Genomic DNA, 670 nt, shown 5'->3' with positions numbered 1-670 from the left:
TCCCCACCTCTAGGCAAGGTGTTGCTTGGCTTTTCATGTTCAGTAAAACACAGCACAAGCAAAGCAGCCACGAGTCAGGATGGTATTCGTGGATGTAATTATAAGCCCCTCAAAATCGGAGAAATAGAAAGAAAAAAGTTATCAGAGAGGCAGAGGACAGCTCCAGGACTCTTGGGAATCATTCTGGACACTGGAGTCTGACACACTGGCACTCTGCTCCTCACCAGGTGGCTTTGCATGTGCTTTGGAAAGAGGTTTCTGGGACTGGTTTGGTGACAGAAAACCCACTGCTTTTGGGGAAGGACCAAAAGAGAAAAGCTGGTCTTTACAGCTGGAATGTACAACTATGCCTTGCTAATACTGAGGAGAGAAGAAAGCATTTCTGTTGTACCAAATACAGTGAATGGATTTCCTCCCAGCCAACTTTACACCCAGGGCTGCACTGTGGCACCACTTCTTCCCCAACTCTCACTTGTCTGACTGAAACTTCTCCATTTTCATCCATGCAGGGCTCTGCTGTAACAGCCTTTGCTGCATTAACCCTGCAAAGGGCACCCAGGGAGAGGTACCAAGGCACCAGGGCTGCAGGTGTCTGTGTGTGCTTTCATTGCTCCTGGTGCTGCTGAGGGCTCTGCCTGGCCGGGCTCTGCTGGGCTCCAAGCAGGCTGCA

Source organism: Ammospiza nelsoni, chromosome 1, assembly GCF_027579445.1.
Source record: "Ammospiza nelsoni isolate bAmmNel1 chromosome 1, bAmmNel1.pri, whole genome shotgun sequence".
Classification (NCBI taxonomy): domain Eukaryota; kingdom Metazoa; phylum Chordata; class Aves; order Passeriformes; family Passerellidae; genus Ammospiza; species Ammospiza nelsoni.
The sequence above is the reverse complement of the archived record's forward strand: the minus strand, read 5'-3'. Positions refer to the sequence as shown.